General features: G+C 36.2%; 1 long non-coding RNA gene across 1 annotated transcript; it reads left to right on the top strand.

Moving 5' to 3' along the window:
• Positions 1-645: 645 nt before the first annotated feature.
• Positions 646-2690, top strand: LOC311086578. The gene is made up of 3 exons (XR_014607094.1): positions 646-937; positions 1058-1287; positions 2575-2690. It is a non-coding gene; the product is annotated as an uncharacterized lncRNA (long non-coding RNA).
• Positions 2691-17710: the final 15020 nt, after the last annotated feature.

Raw genomic sequence — 17710 nt, forward strand, 5'->3', positions numbered from 1 at the left:
ATCTGACTGAGAAGATTCGCTGTTTAATACAGAAGAAACTCGTCAAGACGTACTTGAGCAGGTGATATTATGCGCTTACGATGCGATGTGAACAGGGTCGTAGCTAGAGAATTCGGGGGCCCCCTAAAAATATATATTCATGCGGGCCCCCCCTTCACCAATATCATATACTGTACAGTAGATGAGCATGGAGGCCCAAATATAACAGAAGATGGTGATGTTGTTGTAAACCTTTATTTTAAAAGTTAAACGTTTATATAAAATTACAACTAATAAAAACTAACAAAAAGAAAGAAATAGTTGAATAATAAAACAAATTTTAATAAAGTAACAGCAAAATAATGTTTTTCCCATCAGTCTGTTATAATTCATAAATCAAAAAGTAAAGAATGCAGTCAAATTTAAAAAATAAAATAATTTATTGTCTTATTTTTTAATAAAGTTAATATGGAAGTGGTAATATTATTAAATAAATCTAATAAATGTATTCATCCAAGTACAGTGTGTTGTATTCATGTTTTCTTGATGTAATAAATACTTCATCAGCCGGCAGGTCAGGTGCATAATGCAATGCGTCGTGACTCATGTACATTTTTTAACTCTTATGTTAAAAAGAGAAATTTTGACCGCGTAATCATTCGGCCTTTGAAAAAGTGAATGTTTGAACTCTGGTGTATGCTAAATGAAAACAGGCGAACGGGTGTATGAATGGGTCTACAGGTGTATCTAACCCTAACAACTAATGACCAACTTTATTTTTGCTATTGTACATACATTTTATTCTTCTAACTGTTTGTCTTTGGTTAGCACAGCTGGAGAAGAACAACAGGGAAGTTGGAAGACACAGTAGAGGAACTACAGTATAAATATGGAGAGAAAACAGCATTAAAAAGGATCAAGTCCATAGTGAAAAAAATCAGAAAAAAGAATATCAAACGTAGGAAAAGTTGTATAATTTACTTTGTTAGTAGTCAATATGTTTCTCAATCTTCAATAAGCTTTACTATAATGTTTACATGGTTTTGGTTGTGTATTTAATTGCTAATTTTTTTAACAGATGGTGACGTTCAAACGCTGAGCATTCAAACACATTCTGGAAACATGACAAATCAACAGTCTAACAACCTTCCACAACGACGACAGCATAATATTTCTACATCATTGGGACAGCCATTAATTCAGAACCCTAATCAGCTTAACTTAACAATTGCCCACAAGAATGGTGGGACAATAGTTACTACAATCATGGTAGAAAACACAATATATGGTGATGTTAACATCAGTGCGGTGAGTGTCTGATAATTTAAGAAACAGTTGCTTAGTTAAGAAATGATTTGTGTATGTTATAAGTATATATATATTTATGTATGTGTATTTTTGTTTTGTTTTTAAAGTTAGTCCATAGGGTGTGGAACTTTGCACAACTATTTACACGCATACTGTTTTTGACACAGTGATTGTGAACATTCCATTTTTTTTTTTTTTTTTAATAATACATCTCTTTCATTTTGTGCCGGATGTTAAAAGATAAAGGTATTAGTTAATAACAATTAAAAACTTTAAATCAACATGAAGTCATAATATTAATCAATAAAATATGGTTAAATTACAGTACAATGACTTTCATTATATTTTATTTTATTTTATTTACAAAGTTGTGTGTCGTGAGTGAGACCTAGCAAAGATTACACCAATATTAGATTTCTTGTTGCGTGGTTGCACTATATGCCAGAAGCTTAGTCATCAACATCTAAACTAAACATTATCATGGTTTAGTTGTATTTTAAAACACTGTTTTTTCTGATTTTTCTGATTTTTTCATTTTCAGGTTGATATTTGTAGAAATAAGCAAAATACATTTATAAAAACAAGTTAATGGCCTTGTGTCAGAACACAACAGGTCTTTTTATTGTAACTTTGAAAAGTGTAATACAGTATTTGATTTTTACAAATACCTAAACCAACGGGCCTAAGCTGTTGACCCCTGAAGTTATGACTTCTAAAGGCCTCTCATGTGTAGATTTGCTTGTTGAAAAAAATGGTATTTTATTAGCTAAAATCATTGTCTGTATTCATAAAATATGTCCTCATGGGTGTAAAATGGCCTCTGCCAATGATCTGACTTATCCATGTAAGCGAAACATTTCTTATCTTTATTTACATGGGGCTGGTAAGTCCGCCATCTTGAAACACTATAATAACAGAGAGGGACAAAAAGCGCTAGCCTAACTCAACACATTTCATCATCAACACTACTATAGTCAACAGCACGTTCAAAAGGACCATCAAAATAGTATTACGTTAAAAAGGCGTAATTGACAAAAATTGTAATTCTGAATTAAGTATTAATTATGACAAAAAGTTTAAATTAAAAATATGACTATGTGTCATAAATAATCTATTTCATCAATAGATGAAAAGTTTAAATGATGATGTACTAAATTGAACTATGATAGATAAAGTAAATATTCCATAGTGAAATTTTCTGAATTCAATATAATTGTATTTGTGAAAATGATTCAGTACTGAAACAGCATTTATGAGTTTTTACATATCTTGTGCTTGTTTCTGCAGTTCGTGTAGGCCTCCAAGACTATGAATAACTAAAAATGATTATTGATGAACTTGAATAACTTGAATTGTGTTGGCAATATGAAAAAAAAATTGACTCCCCATACCGGGAGTCGAACTCGGGCGACCTGGGTGAAAACCAGGAATCTTAACTGCCAGACCATATGAGAGACGTTGATACTGTCCCAGACAAATTTGAAAAGGCTGCACGGCACAATATAATGCTGGATCATAGTTATGCCGAGCCACAGAAGAAGGAATCCTCGTCGCCAAAAAGCAAAAATGTAATTTATCGGGATAGCTTTTCCCAGGTGGAAAGAGCTAATGAAAGGGTGCCTGCTTTCTTCTCAACAGGTAAGTCAAAGTTACGGTCTAAATGACAAGCTTTTTTGTACTGCTTGGCTGTGTAAATCATTATATAGGCAGCATAACGGTAGAACATGTATAGTTAAACTCGATGATGTACTACCGCATTTGAAAAAGCAAGGCGCTAGAGAGCACTATTTGTTTAAATGCAAAATAGAATTTTACCGCTAGATGGGAGAAATTGTTTTGCTAACTTGTAGGGTCTTTAACAAAAAAAAAAAAAAAAAGCCTAAAAAAACAAGGAGGTCAAAGGGTATGCTTCCTGCTATAGCTCTGCCCAAAGTCTGTTCATGCGGCCACCAGACAGATTTTAAACAGCGGATTTAAACTTCTACATATATTTTGAGTAGATAGTATATTCTCAGTAAAGGGTTTCACCCTGTGTGATTCCACACTGATTAAGGATAGTTCGGGAGATACAAGTAATAATTATCTTATACGATCTTATACTTATACTTTGAATTAAGACGAGTAAAAAAATAAATATTCGCTCAAGACCAACTTTACTTATGCCGCGTCATGGACCATCAGTGTCTCTGAAAAATGTGTGGTGATTTTCTAAAAGATACAAACTTAGTCAAAAGATACAAACTTAAATAAGATCAATGTGGAGTCCTCGGATTTCTTAAAACCAACAAAACATTGTGACAAACTTTGACAACATGTTGTATGGACAAAAATACTGTTTGAAATATTTTTGTATAAATAAGATCTAAGACGACTAAGTACAGTTTTTCAACATTCTAAAGTTTTTGAACAGACGCTGTTTAGTAAAAATAATACATAAGTCTTCTTAGAAGATAAATAGAAGATATGATTTTAATAAAACTTTAAAGATTTGATTTGAACTTTTAAGGTTATGCTTTTAAATGAATTTAGCATAAACTCTGGATGTACTCTGAAAAGGCGTTAGCAGACTAGATTTACTGTGACATTGTCCCCCGAGACTCATCTGGTCTGATACCCTGTTTCCTGAAGCTTCAGTTCACACTGTGGTTTATCTCTGAAGGATCTGGGGCTGTAAGGTGTTTTTATTTATATATTTATTTAGCTAAAACTTTGTTTACATTTTAGTAACATATGTTATTAATAATAATTTAATTTAAAATAGAGATGAGTTCATTTTTTTGAGAACCGTGTGTGTGTGTGCACAAAATGATATTAGATTATTTATTCATTTATTTCATTTTGAAAATGTACAAGTTTTCTGTGTTTAGGTGCACGGTACAAAATGCATTATAGCTATGGAAAGCCCCCACCATAAAAATTGAAACCCCGCATGGACAAAAAGAGAGATTAAATGAGATTTAAGACGAATAAGTACAGTTTTTCAACCATCTAAAGTTTTTTATTAAAAGTAAAATTAATACAATGGGTTAAATTTAAGCAAAATCATTTATATCATGCATAAGTCTTCTAAAAGATAAATAGAAGATACAAATGTATTCAAACTTTAAAGATTTAATTTAAACAGTCTTTTAATTTTAAAAGATCTAATTTAAACTTTTAAGGTTATGCATTTAAATGAGAGAGAGAGAGAGAGAGAGAGAGAGAGAGAGAGAGAGAGAGAGAGAGTCACGGGACGGGGGAGTCTGTTTGAGAGACTTTTTTATTAAGACTTTTAATAATGTATTGAATTTAATAAAAAAAAAATATATATATATATAAATAAAAAAAAACATTTTATAAAGATATCATTTAAAATTTGCCCTAACACAATGTCTCATTCTGATCACTGAATAAACCCTAGGAGTCAGAGACCGTCACGTGGTGCTGTAAGAGAGAACCACAGGATGCCCACACCCTATGAAACGGCAATAATTTATTTCAACCTGTCAAACGGACTGCAAAAATGACCAGCACACAAAGTGAAAAAAACAGATGTCTATCACAAACACAGAAAAGTTAGTGTGTTCAAGAGATAATGATTGTTTACAAAGGCGCTTACAACACCTTCTTGAACACATAAGTTCGGGAGTTGTAACTCTCTATAAACGTGTGATTAAGAATTTTATTTATTCATCTAAAACTAAAATTGCCTGTTACCTAATATGGAAAAGCCTACTGAGGAGAAGGAGGACGCGCGCTTAGACACAGACACGCGCGCGTGCACCGTAATCACTGAATGAGTGAGACGCAGACAGATGGAGCTGCGAGAGAGAGAGAGAGAGAGAGAGAGAGAGAAACACTGACATTTATATTATATTATTTTATAATCTTTTCATTTATACTTTAAACGAACGGTATGTTTTTCAACCTTGGTTAAATTATTTTATAATCTTTTCATTTATACTTTTTAAAGAACAGTATGTTTTCAACTCTTTTTTTTTAAAGAACAGTATGTTTTTCAACTCTTTTTTTTTTGTGATAGGTTTTAGTATTTAGTAAAATCCTTATTCATTTTATTCTTTTGTTTATCTAAAACTGAATTAAATGGTTTCAGTAGATTTTTGCTAAGATATTATTGTATATCATTTGTGTGAAATATAAAACATGATTAGGGACAACTCTCTTTTTTCTCACTTTTGCTGTTACCTCAGGAATGTGAGGGTGGACGTCTGTGTAGCAGAGATATCAGTGTTTATGTCCGATTCAGCGAATACAGATCATAAGTCAAACGGACTGCTAAAATGACCAGTACACAAACACAGAAAATACACCCAACTCGTGTGCACAAGAGATAATGGTTGTGTGACACAGTCTTCAAACTTTCTGTCAAAACCACATGATCTACGACTAACTAGGACAATAGGGCAAACCATAACAACAACATATGCCGGAAAGACACCGGTAGATAAAACTGTCAAAACACATGATCGAACGGTCAATATGACAATCCATATCCATATCTATACACGCCAGAAAGGGCGGGACATGTCAACGGTCAACCGGAAGGGCGGTGACCAGATGTCTTATCTGTGGGCGGGACCGGAAGTCATCAATCATTTTGACAGGTGCCGTAGGGTTATAACTACTCACGCACAAAACTGTTTTTACTCCGTCTGTGTGTAGAGAGAAACACGGTTCATCTGAGTTTCCTGTGAGAAACAGCTCAAGGGTTTTTTTAACCCCTTACCTCTCACCCCCAATTTTGGCAATTGCTGCATACATGACATACCCAAAATAAAAAGGTTGCTGCTAGGGTTGTGCCGATAGACGATAGTATCGTGTATCGACGATAGACAGAGATATCGCCGATGGCAGATGCCTTTGACGATATCAATACGATAATTGGCTCGTTTTTCCATTAATGTATTAAATCATTATTATTATTATGAAGCTAGTATAGTTATTAAATTAATTAGGAACTACAATTATATTTGCCTTGCCTAAATTCATAACGACATCACCACATAACCACACTTGCGCCATATCACGCGCGTATGAGGACTCCTCAAAGAAAATGTTTTTAAAACAGACAAAACAAAAACTACATCCCACAACGAAATTTCATTGCAAGGTGATCCATTCACAAATTGTCAAGAGTGCTTTAACAGACGCATAATTTTTATACAGAGCCTAGATGAAGACGCGGCATCGTTGTTCGTCAGTATTTTGTTTCCATAGCACATTAACAAAATATTTAATGACACGAATAACACTAAAAACAATACAATTACAAAATATTAATTATAATAATAATATCAATAAAATGATATAGGCCGCCTAGGCCTAATAAAAGATACAGTTCACGAAGCATCTGTGAAACTCTGCCATCTGAGAAAATCACAAGCAACTTCAAACTTGTTTAACAAGAAATATTCTTCTAATTTTTTCGCTGTCAATAATGTAAGTCCACAAGAGAAATATTCAGCCAGTAAATTAAGATAGTTGCTGTAGCCTACCGTTATCCACCGTCGACTCGGAGAGAACGTGCTGTTAATGCAGCGAAAGCTCAGTCCGTTTCTGCTTTCGTTTTCAGGGATTGAGCGCGTTTACATGCACGTTATTAACTCGATTATGCTGAATAAACTGACAATGCATGTGGTCATGTAAACGGATTAACCCGTTTTCCTTTATCAGAGTCAAGTCATAAGTTTAAGTCGGCGTATAACCGATCGACTTTTAGATTTTTGCCTCTGATTTCTCCTGGCATTTAAAACACCTGCGTTATTGAAGTGCGGTGCGCATGTGAAGTGCATCCAGACAGAGAGAGCACTGGTAGGAGGACATATATCGCAGACTCCGACTCTTTCTTGAATCAAGAAATTAAAACGTGTTCACATCTCGTCAAACAGTCAAAATGCTGCAGATCTGTAACGGCATGAGAGGATAATGTGTGTCCGTAAATTTCCCGCTGACATGTTGAAATACTCCGAGTCAGATACAAGAATGATTAGGATCTTTTTTTTACCTCACTATACCAGGAAATAACCTGATTTAGCCTATTAATAAACACTCCACCTTTGCTAGCAAAATAGAAAAAAGATTCTCATTTAAAACGAAGTAATAAAACAAGCAAATTGATGAGTAAATAAGCAAGTTAATAATCAAATAAGTAAGCCCCGCCCCCTCACGATAATATCGTGTATCGCCGATCTCACAGGCTGACGATAGGACGATATGAAAATGGAGCATATCGCGCAACCCTAGTTGCTGCTCATAAGTCATTCTGAATAGACACATAACCAACATATATTTAGAAAGCCAACCCTTGAGAGTTTACAGTTCAAGACTCAAAATTAACCAGACTGTTATTAATATTGAAATATATAAGCTCAAACATAAAACAAAAACAACAAATATTAAGAATATATTTATTAAATGTATAAAAATATGATGTGAATTTAGGATAGCAACTTATAACCACAACTAAAGTGTAGCCACAACTGTGGTCATGCTTCATTTCAAGTCTGAGAATGATATCTCTAAAATTATGCATTTTATGAAGCCTATTGTGAGACCATGTCAGGGGAGAATTCTCAGAGAAAGCAAACAAGTTTCTCAACAAATAGTTTATTGCACTCTAAACACCTATTTACTGTCTCTGACTATGTCTGGCAAGGATAACTGGCCCCATTCATGTTATTTTCATTTAAATCGACCAAGCTTTCACACCTGTGATGGTCTTCATCATTCTTTTATTCTTATTCTTTTGTTTGAATGCAGCCATTATAGCCTTTCTTCTAGCATAATGCTTAGCCATTGACACATAATGTGTAACCCTCATAGACTATAATCCACCTATTAACTTAAGCCTTAGAAAACAAACAACTAAAAAATATTCTTGGAACTTTTAAATGCGAATTATTTTTAAAAAATGATTGTATGGAATAGACAGCTCCTGCAGCAGGTGCATTAGCACAACAGTTAGCCTCAAGCTACATGACACAATTTAATTTATTAATATTACACTTTTATTTAAAGCTCACTTTAAAACACCATCGAGTGTTTGTATTATATTCCGGTCGCGGTTTAGGATGGTTTTAAGTCAGAAAACGAATGTGAAATATGTTATTTTTAGCATTTTATATGAAGCTATGGGCTATGCTTATCCTTACCTTTATTTTTTATTCATATAAAAATACCCCAAATCGCACGAAAATAACACACAAAACACACATACTTAAATCGTGCATTTATTAGAACTTGTTTCGGTGAAGAAATGTCACGTTCGCTTTGTTTATCATGAATGTGCTGAATCAGGAAGTATACACAGGACGCGTCATGCAGAAGAGGTCACGTTGAATCACATGATGATGATTGACAGCTGGACAGCCGAATCATATTTCTTCAAGGTCATGTCTGTCTCAAATCAGGAAGAGGAGATACACAGCAAGCTCCGTGCGCTGTTTCAGCTGTTTATATGGTATTATTCAGTGAAAAATGAATAGGAATTGTATTCTGCATTGTCAAAATATTTTACTAACATATGATAATTAATCAATATTTCTCCAAATATGCGCACCATTGTAATAATTGCCCTGGCGGATTCTGTTTATTATATGTATTTGAGCACAAATAAACCGGAGAAGACGAGAATGGATGTTGTGTGAGTGATTAATTCTATTCAAAATAACGAACGTTACAGATGAATTATTTTGCACTCCTGTCATAAATTAAAAAATTAATGTCACTGCAAACCAGTTTAATCATAAACAGTGGTCAAATATCGAAGCTGGAGTCTTGAACCTTCCATATGATGCTGATTTTGTCCAGATCAAGTAAGAGTGTGATGTTTTAAAAGAGTAATGCATTTTGAACAACAATTAGTTGGGATCACCAGTGATCCCTGCCAGGCAAGGGGTTAAGGGTAAAGGAAAAGGAGAGAATAGAGAAGCAGCTTCGAATGTGTTTCGTAATAACAATGTGGCTCGTGAGGGAGAGAGGCGCGTTTGTTTTTTCTGTCGCGAGCCAGGACATTTGATTGCGGATTGTAAGCGCTGGAATCAGAGTAAACCTCCTGAGAAACCAAAGGGAGTTGCTCTGGTTCATACTGCTCCCTCTGTGTTTAATTCTAGTAATACGCATACAAACTTATACTGCCCATTTATTATGGATGGTTCAGTATCTCTCTCAGGGAAGCAGGGAAATTTTAAGCCGATTATGATCTTGCGAGATACTGGTTCGGTTCAGTCTTTTATTGTGGAAAGTGCACTAGATTTCTCAGAACAGTCGTATTGCGGATCAAGCGTGTTAATCCGTGGCATTGAGCTTGGCTGTGTCAAAGTTCCCTTGCACTCCGTTTACCTCCAATCCGATTTGTTCACAGGAGTTGTAAGTTTGGGAGTACGTGCTCCGCTTCCGATAGGAGTCGGTCTGATATTAGGCAATGATATTGCTGGTGGTAAAGTGTTTCCTCAGCCCATTGTTGTGGACAGGCCAGATTTGTCTGGGTTTTGTGAAGAGGTTGATGTGGGTCAACAGTTTCCTTCTGTTTTTACTGCCTGTGCGGTAACCCGTGCTCAGACTAAAAAGTTTGATGATGTTTTAGATGTGTCTGAAACGTTTATGACTGATAAAGTTGATAGAAAGGAATGTATGCAGGATGTTTCTCCTAATGTGTGTGTTTCTGACCAGGATGTTGCAGTCCAGTTGGAGACTATGCTTGGGGTCGGAAAAGAACAGCTGGCGGCTGCACAAAAAGCTGACCCGTCTCTAGCCAAGTGTCTTGCTGAGGCTGTACAAAAAGATGAAGTAGTAGATAAAGATGTAGCTTATGTTTGGGAGGATGGAGTGCTTATGCGTAAGTGGTCCCCATCAGAGAAGGATCTGAGCTGGAAGACTGTGTTTCAGGTAGTGGTCCCTCATAATTATCGTGAACAGATTTTGTGTTTAGCTCATGATCATGCTCTCTCTGGTCATCTGGGAGTAAACAAGACTTTTAGTCGCATCCTTCGCTATTTTTTTTTGGCCTGGCTTGAAAAAAGCAGTTTCAGAGTACTGTCGATCGTGTCATGTGTGCCAGCTAGCTGGTAAACCTAATCAGGGAATTCCTAGTGCTCCTCTTCATCCTATTCCAATTGTGTCAGAGCCCTTTGAGAGAATTATTATTGATTGCGTTGGTCCATTACCCAAGACTAAGTCTGGATATCAGTATTTGCTGACTCTAATGTGTGCTGCTACTCGGTACCCCGAGGCGATTCCTATGCGTACCATTAGAGCTAAGAATGTGACTAAAGAACTGGTCAAATTTTTCTCTACATTTGGTATTCCCAGAGTTCTACAGTCAGATCAAGGTACAAATTTTACCTCCAAGCTGTTTTCTCAGGTTCTGGACTGTTTGTCTGTAAAGCATAAACTTTCTAGTGCCTATCACCCAGAGTCACAGGGAGCACTAGAACGCTTTCATCAGACCTTGAAAAGTATGTTGCGTATGAACTGTTTCGAAACGGGGAAAGATTGGGATGAGGGCATTCCCTTGGTCATGTTTGCTGTACGAGAGACCGTTCAGGAATCCTTGGGTTTTAGTCCTGCCGAATTAGTGTTCGGGCACACTGTGCGGGGCCCGTTAAAACTGTTTCGTGAACAGTTGTTGGCAGAGACAACCCCCCAAACGGGCGTACTTGAGTTTGTGAATTCCTTCAGAGAACGCCTACACCGAGCTCGTGAAGTGCCACTTTCGGAGTTGGGCCACACTCAAATTAAAATGAAGACCCGCTTTGATAAAAAGAGTGTTTGTCGAAGTTTTCAGGAAGGTGATTTGGTGCTTGTCTTCCTTCCTCTTCCAGAGTCCCCATTGCAGGCAAAGTTCTCGGGTCCTTATACTATCAAGCAGAAATCAAGTGACACAGATTATGTCATTAATACTCCTGACAGAAAGCGAAAGACCAGAGTGTGTCACATTAATATGCTTAAAGCCTATGTAATGAGAGATGTAACTCAGAAGGATGTAGCTCAGAGTGTACCAAAAGCCACTGACTCCATTTCTGCTGCTATGGCAGCTGTGTATTGTCCTGAGGAGGATGGGCTTAGGATGTGAGATGTATCGTGTGCTCTGTTGGACAATTCAAAGCTTTTGGTAGACTTAAAGTCCCATTTGTGTTACTTGAGTGAAGCGTGTCAAAGTGATGTTGTTACGCTGATTAACAAGTTCCCTGCTCTTTTTTCCGATGTGCCTAGTCAAACCACAGTATTGGAGCATGATATTGATGTGGGTGATAGCTCGCCTATCAAGCAAAATTCCTATCGCGTAAACCCCATCAAGAGAGAAATTATGCAAGAAGAGTCTGCATACTTGTTAGAACATGGTTTTGCTGTGCCAAGTTTCAGTCCATGGAGCTCACCCTGTCTGTTGGTGCCTAAATCAGATGGAAAATTTAGATTTTGAAAAGATTACCGCAAGGTAAATTCCATCACGAAACCTGACTCCTGTCCTTTACCAAGGATGGATGATTGTATTGACCGGGTTGGCGCTGCAAAGTTTGACCTTTGACCGCCAGGGCTTCAGAAATCTCTGCCTTTGTTACGCCTGACCATTTCCTGCAGTACAGGAGGATGGCTTTCGGGATGCGAAATGCACCCGCCACTTTCCAACGCCTAATGAGAATAGTGCTGGCTGGGTTAGAAAATTGTGAGGCATATCTGGATGACATTGTCGTTTATTCATCTGACTGGGAACAGCATCTAACAAGTCTATATGCAGTTTTTCATCAATTAAGTGATGCATCCCTTACGTTGAACCTGGCTAAATGTGAATTTGGGAAAGCTGTGCAGGGCTCTACAGTGCGCCCATTTTACTCGCACATGCGAGTAAATATTTCGGCGTGCGAACGTGAAAAAATATTTGGGCGCACTCGTGCGAGTGACAGCATTTTTCTATAGAAACAGCTGCAAATATATCATCATGAGGAGGGGCAGAGTAGGACACTATATTACCGGGAGATCAGTTTATTAGGCCTAAATCTTCAGTAGCTAGTCTGTAGCCTCATAAAAAAAATACAGTGCCCACACACAAACTATTTATAGGGCCCTATAATTTCCGCGATCACGGAATCGCGGAATTGGCAAATTAACGCGGAATCTAATGTCAACGCGGAATTTTACATATTTGGAATAAAATTCTGTTTTTGTGTTGGAGAAAAACGTATGTCTGAGGAAAATAGCATAGGCCTATTACTGAAAGAACGAGCAGAGAGAGAGGCCCGGTTGCGCGCGCGTCTTCAAACTGTCTTGCTCTCTCTCACTCCCTCGCGCTTATTAATCTAAATCAATTGAGAATTGACACAATGGTAAAAGATCGGAAGAACGAAGTTTCACGTGGAGCATTCGGATATTATTTTCCTGAATTAGGCTACCGCTGTGTGTGAATTGTGCAAAAAAAAAAAAACTTTTTTACCTTTCCTTCTCTGAAAAGCGTTCCGCCCATTCAGCTGACATAAAAAAACACTTTCAATAAACTAAACAAAACCTATCCAATGATGAAATGTTTTCTGTGTTGACAAATCTTGTGCGACGTCCTAAACCTGCCGGGATAATCACACTACACACTACAAGTCTGCTAATGATACGTCCGATTCGCGAACTAATTACTCCTTTGAACCGATTCACTTTAATGAATGGTTAAAACAACTGATCTGTCCAACACTGAATCGGTTCGGTGTATAACAAAATCGGTAACACTTTACAATAAGGTTCCATTTATTAAACTCTAGTTAACTAGATCAGTTAACATTAACTATTAATAAACTGCACTTCTACAGCATTTATTAATCTTTATTAATGTTAATTTCACCATTTAGTAGCCTACATTATTTAAATGAAAAGTTGTATTTGTTAACATTAGTTGGCTTAATGCACTGTGTGAAGTAACATTAAAAATACAGGGTTAGGGTTAACTAAGATTAACAAAGATTAATAAATACAGTAACAAATGTATTGCTTGTGGTTCATGTTAGTTAGCCTAATACATTCACTTATGTAAACAAACCAAACCACATTTAACATCTCTTAAAATGAGAATTTTGTTTGTTACCTCAATAAATTTAGGGTCATTCCTATTTTATTTGTGTACATTTTAATCATTAACATTAAAAACACTATTTTTACGACTAAAATTACAGTAAAGGGTAAAAAAAACCAACTGAATTCCCAAAAATTAAAATGGAAAAAATGGAATGGAATGGAATGAGAAAAAATAAAACGGAATTTGGGAAAAAATAAAACGGATTTTATAGGGCCCTTCTAATTCAGATCAGCACAGAGGGGCCCTCCCTGGAACTGTTTGATCCTACAAAATGTGCTGAAAAATGGCTGTCTGCTGGAAAGAGGTCAAGGCGACCAGGCTACAAAGCTTGGCCAAGTGACTCAGACATGATCTTCATTTCAGATAAAATGTGAAACATACATAGGGCCTACATACAATGATAAATGAAATCTACATGGCGATAAAATAGAATTAAATGAAAATCTTTTGTTTGAAAGTTTTGGTCTGATGTTCTTAACCTTACAATAAGCATTGTAAATTTAATTGTTGAATAATTCTAATAATAAAACTATAATGATAAACTTATACAACAAAAATGACTGTGCCCCCAAATTTTGTCTGTGCTCCTAAATTTTTTTATTTAGGCGCACCAGTGCTCCTTGTTCAAAAAGTAAGTGTAGAGCCCTGCTGTGGTGACATATCTTGGGAAATGTGTGGGTCAAGGACAGGTGCGACCTGTTAATGTCAAAATCGAGTGCATACTTGATTTTCCAGCTCCCAAAACAAAACGAGAGTTGCGTCGTTTTTTGGGAATGACGGGATATTACCGGGCTTTTTGCAAGAACTTTGCTGAAGTTGCATCACCCCTTACTAACTTACTGAGTCAATCCAAAGTTTTTGAGTGGAGTTCAGAGTGTCAGTCAGCTTTTGATGCTGTTAAAACGTTGCTGTGCAGTGCCCCAGTTCTATCAGCTCCGAATTTTTCACGACCATTTAAATTGGAAGTGGATGCGAGTGAGGTGGGAGCAGGGGCAGTCCTTATTCAGGAGGATGTTACTGGAATTGATCACCCAGTATGTTATTTTTCAAGGAAGTTTACGAAATCGCAGCGACATTATAGTACAATTGAGAAAGAGGCTCTTGCGCTGTTGCTTGCACTTCAGCATTTCGAAATTTATCTTGATGCTTGTAATGTCCCTATCCTGGTGTATACTGACCATAATCCCCTGGTTTTTCTGTTCCAGATGTCGAATTCAAATCAAAGACTGATGCGCTGGTCTCTTTTGATACAAGGTTTTAATTTGGAAATTCGGCACAAGAAGGGATGTGAGAATGTGCTTGCTGATGCTTTGTCACGTGCACCATGTAACCTTTAGGATTAAGAATTGTTTTGTGATTACAAATAATTATTTGTAATTTTAAGGGTGGGGGTGTTACGGTTGTGGTGTTTTTGTTGTTGTTCCTGCTGTCTCCTTCTCCTTTAGGATTGGTCCTGGACTTAATGAGAAGCCGTTGGTGGTTGGACTAGAGAAAGAAGCCCGGACTATAAAATCCCCTGGAATTCCTCTGGAGGGAGCTCTCTGTTTTTTTTTTTTTTGCTTGCACTTTGTTGTACTGTGTGTTTGACCTGTGAAAGTGTAAAACAATGTCTGCTGTGCTCTTTCTGTGTAGAGTTAACAGAGTGCTGTTAACCACCTAACTTTTGGTGATATGTTGTTTTAGAAACCTCAATGCTTTTGACTACATCTGTTACATACAAGCTACATGACTTTGAGAAGCCGTAGGGGGTGAGTGCCTCATTTTCTTTGTAGGCCAAAAGGCCTTCACTTTTCTCCTGTTTACTGGATAGTTAAGGAGATAGGGTACCTTTTTGTATATTTTGTTTCTTTTATTTGTGATCAATAGGGAAGTTAGCTTTATTGTGGGAAAGTTAGTTTCTGTTTGTTTGTTATTTTGGCATTAGCTCACCCCTGAAGATTTTGCTTCATATATTGCTTTCTTTGTTTGATTTATTTGATTTATTTAAGACACTTTGTAAACTCTGAGATACTATATTCTGAAAACAATCAAGAGAGCAAGGAAAGTCAAATAAAGACTAACTGAGAAGCATTGTATTGTCGTTTGTTACTTCCCTGACCTAGACCAGGGTTCGTAACAATATACTTTGAAACTCTTCCAAACATGAGATCACAAAACAAAAAGCTTATAAAAACACTACAAATGTTAAAGCTTTTCAAATTCAACTAACTGCCCTGATATTATAAAGCACTTTAATTTCTGTATTTTATTACTATTAATCTTTATTATTATTATTATTATTTTACATACAAGTTCATTTTATACTTTAGTTGTTGTTATTCTTTGTTTTATACATTGTGAACTGTATTTGCAATATTTGTCTTGTTTTTTTGTTACAATTACATTTTTGTCTGTAATTGAACAAAATAAAATAAAACACTTTTTTAAAATAAAAAAACAATGTCAGCTTCTGTGCCTTCAGCAAGAGCTCTGTGTGAAATTGTCTGTCTATTGTTTGTTTGTGCCAAGCAAATTATATATATATATATATATATATATATATATATCAAGACAGGAGTATGATGGCAAATACACTGTATGTATGTGTGTATGTATGTATGTATGTATGTATGTATGTATGTATGTATGTATATATATATATATATATATATATATATATATATATATATATATATATATATATATATATCCTGAACTCCAAACTGAATGTCAGAATGGGAAAGAATGGTGATTTAAGCAATTTTGAGCGTGGCATGGTTGTTGGTGCCAGACGGGCCGGTCTGAGTATTTCACAATCTGCTCAATTACTGGGATTTTCACGCACAACCATTTCTAGGGTTTACAAAGAATTTTGTGAAAAGGGAAAAACATCCAGTATGCGGCAGTCCTGTGGGCGAAAATGCCTTGTTGATGCTAGAGGTCAGAGGAGAATGGGCCGACTGATTCAAGCTGATAGAAGAGCAACTTTGACTGAAATAACCACTCGTTACAACCGAGGTATGCAGCAGAGCATTTGTGAAGCCACAACACGCACAACCTTGAGGCGGATGGGCTACAACAGCAGAAGACCCCACCGGGTACCACTCATCTCCACTACAAATAGGAAAAAGAGGCTACAATTTGCACAAGCTCACCAAAATTGGACAGTTGAAGACTGGAAAAATGTTGCCTGGTCTGATGAGTCTCGATTTCTGTTGAGACATTCAGATGGTAGAGTCAGAATTTGGCGTAAACAGAATGAGAACATGGATGCATCATGCCTTGTTACCACTGTGCAGGCTGGTGGTGGTGGTGTAATGGTGTGGGGGATGTTTTCTTGGCACACTTTAGGCCCCTTAGTGCCAATTGGGCATCGTTTAAATGCCACGGCCTACCTGAGCATTGTTTCTGACCATGTCCATCCCTTTATGACCACCATGTACCCATCCTCTGATGGCTACTTCCAGCAGGATAATGCACCATGTCACAAAGCTCAAATCATTTCAAATTGGTTTCTTGAACATGACAATGAGTTCACTGTACTAAAATGGCCCCCTACAGTCACCTGATCTCAACCCAATAGAGCACCTTTGGGATATGGTGGAACGGGAGCTTCGTGCCCTGGATGTGCATCCCACAAATCTCCATCAACTGCAAAATGCTATCCTATCAATATGGGCCAACATTTCTAAAGAATGCTTTCAGCACCTTGTTGAATCAATGCCACGTAGAATTAAGGCAGTTCTGAAGGCGAAAGGGGGTCAAACACAGTATTAGTATGGTGTTCCTAATAATCCTTTAGGTGAGTGTATATATATATATATATATATATATATATATATACATATATATATATACATATATATATATATGTATATATATATATTAGGGGTGTAACGGTACGCAAAAATCACGGTACGTACCTCGGTTTTAAAGTCACGGTTCGGTTTATTTTCGGTACAGTAAGGGAAAGAAATGCAAACATTAAACTGCAGGTTGTTTATTACTATAAACTTTTTTTTTAACAATTTGTTTACACTTTTTTTTAAACACTTTTTAATAAAATATAATAAAATATATATAAAATAAAAAAAGAATAAGAAATAAAATACTGCTGCAAAGTTCTCCACTAAATAAAATACTCTCAGTCTCAAACCAATATCACATAATAAATTTAATGAAAAATATAAATAAAACTATGATTACAGTCCAGCATTACCAATCCCAGCTTGTAGACCTGCTCATATTTAAAAATTAAGACTGGAAAAAAAATGAACTTTAATTGCACAATTTGCTGTAATTAATTGCAATTCCTCCAAGCTTGTAATCATCAATAATATTAAACATATATATCAATGTATTATTATTTTTCAATAATCAATCAACAAT

Source organism: Abramis brama (assembly GCF_963993115.1).
Source record: "Abramis brama genome assembly, chromosome: 1".
Classification (NCBI taxonomy): domain Eukaryota; kingdom Metazoa; phylum Chordata; class Actinopteri; order Cypriniformes; family Leuciscidae; genus Abramis; species Abramis brama.